Raw genomic sequence first — 2,507 nt, 5'->3', positions numbered from 1 at the left:
AACTAGACTGCAGCCCTCAACCCAGAAAATGACAAACGTCCACTGTTCGTCCTGCTAATCACTACCAGTCCGACACTCAATAGTAGAGAATGACTCAGATCTCGAGGGAAGGCCAACAGACATGATAGAAGGTACCGTGGAGCTCGGACTACAAAAAACCACTCTCGTATCCTTGCCTCTAAGCTTAGCCGAGAACCACACAATGTATAACGTTTTGTATGGCTTTTGACTTATGCCCCACCACAACATAAAATATTTATCTTTCATTCCACGCATGAACTCCGCTGACTCAACATAGCCGGTCCCAAGCCCGGGTAAAGGAGAAGGGTTGTGATAGGCTTGGGGAGACAACGTAAAAACTCAGTCACTCTTACGGAGATGAAACCCAAAAGATTTTTGTTGGGGCGTAACCCTCTCAACGATGCGCGACATCGGAACCCGGGTGTGGTGGAAAATGGACAAGGGTCGGACCGTCAACCCCCCCCCCTCCCCCCCGGTGGCGCGCCGTATCTTGATCCGGATACGGTGGCAAGTGAGCGAGGATCGGGTCGTTGCATCCTTAGTGGCGTGCTACATCGGCGCCCGGATGTAGTGGAAAATGAGCAAGGGTCTTCGCATTTGACTCGACGAATGCGAAGGGTAAGAAAGCTAGCCGAGCCTAGGAGGATTCGCTTAGGTAGCTGGAATGTAGGGTCTCTGACAGGGAAGCTTCGGGAGCTAGTTGATGAAGCGGTGAGGAGAGGTGTTGATATCCTTTTTGTCCATGAAACCAAATGGAGGGGACGGAAGGCGAAGGAGGTGGAGGATACCGGCTTCAAGCTGTGGTACACGGGAACGGCTACAGACAGAAATGGTGTAGGCATCTTGATCAGCAAGAGCCTCAAGTATGGAGTGGTAGACGTCAAGAGACATTGGGACCAGATTATCCTGGTCAAACTGGTAGTTGGGGACTTAGTTTTCAATGTTATGAACATGTATGACCTGCAAGTAGGCCACAATGAGAACACCAAGAGGGAGTTCTGGGAAGGACTAGAAGACATGGTTAGGAGTGTACCGATTGGCGAGAAGCTCTTCATAGGAGGAGACCTCAATGGCCATGTGGGTACATCTAACACGGGTTTTGAAGGGCCGCATGGGGGCTTTGGCTATGGCATCAGGAATCAAGAAGGAGAAGATGTCTTAAGCTTTGCTCTAGCCTACGACATGATTGTAGCCAATACCCTCTTTAGAAAGAGAGAATCACATCTAGTGACTTTTAGTAGTGGCCAATACTCTAGCCAGATTGATTTCATCCTCTCAAGAAGAGAAGATAGGTGTGCGTGCCTAGACTGTAAGGTGATACCTGGAGAGAGTGTTGTACCTCAGCATAAGCTGGTGGTTGCTGACTTCCGCTTTCGGATTCGTGTCCAGGAGGATAAGCGTGCCAAAGTCGCTAGAATGAAGTGGTGGAAGCTCAAGGGGGAGGTAGCTCAGGAGTTCAAGGAGAGGGTCATTACGAAGGGCCCTTGGGAGGAAGGAGGGGATGCGAACAATGTGTGGATGAATATGGCCACTTGCATTCGTAAGGTGGCCTCGGATGAGTTTGAAGTGTCCAAAGGAAGGAGAAGCAAAGATAAGGATACCTGGTGGTGGAATGATGATGTCTAGAACGCGATCAAAGAGAAGAAAGATTGCTTCAGACGCCTATACCTGGATAGGAGTGCAGGCAACATAGAAAAATACAAGATGGTGAAGAAGGCCGCAAAGCGAGCTGTCAGTGAAGCAAGGGGTCGGGCATACGAGGACCTCTACCAATGGTTAGGCACGAAGGAAGGCGAAAGGGACATCTATAAGATGGAAAGATCCGAGAGAGGAAGAAGAGGGATATTGACCAAGTCAAATGCATCAAGGACGGAGCAAACCAACTCTTCGTGAAGGACGAGGAGATTAAGCATAGATGACGGGAGTACTTGGACAAGTTGTTCAATGGGGAGAATGAGAGTTCTACCATTGAACTAGACAACTCCTTTGATGAGACCAGCATGCATTTTGTGCGGCGAATCCAGGAGTCTGAGGTCAAGGAGGCTTTAAGAAGGATGAAAGGAGGAAAGGCAATGGGCCCCGATTGTATCCCCATTGAGGTGTGGAAAAAGGCCTCGGGGACATAGCGATAGTATGGCTAACCAAGCTTTTCAACCTCATTTTTGGGCAAACTAGATGCCACAATAATGGAGACAGAGTTAGTACCCATCTTCGAGAACAAGGGGGATGTTCAGAGTTGTACTAATTATCATGAAATTAAGCTGATGAGCCATACAATGAAGCTATGGGAGAGAGTCATTGAGCACCGCTTAAGAAGAATGACAAGCGTGACAAAAAATCAGTTTGGTTTCATGCCTGGAAGGTCTACCATGGAAGCCATTTTCTTGGTACGACAACTTATGGAGAGATACAGGGAGCAAAAGAAGGACTTCCATATGGTGTTCATTGACTTGAAGAAGGCCTGTGATAAGATACCGTGGAATGTC

This window comes from Triticum dicoccoides, chromosome 1B (genome assembly GCF_002162155.2).
Source record: "Triticum dicoccoides isolate Atlit2015 ecotype Zavitan chromosome 1B, WEW_v2.0, whole genome shotgun sequence".
Taxonomy (NCBI): domain Eukaryota; kingdom Viridiplantae; phylum Streptophyta; class Magnoliopsida; order Poales; family Poaceae; genus Triticum; species Triticum dicoccoides.
This window is presented reverse-complemented; position numbering follows the sequence as displayed.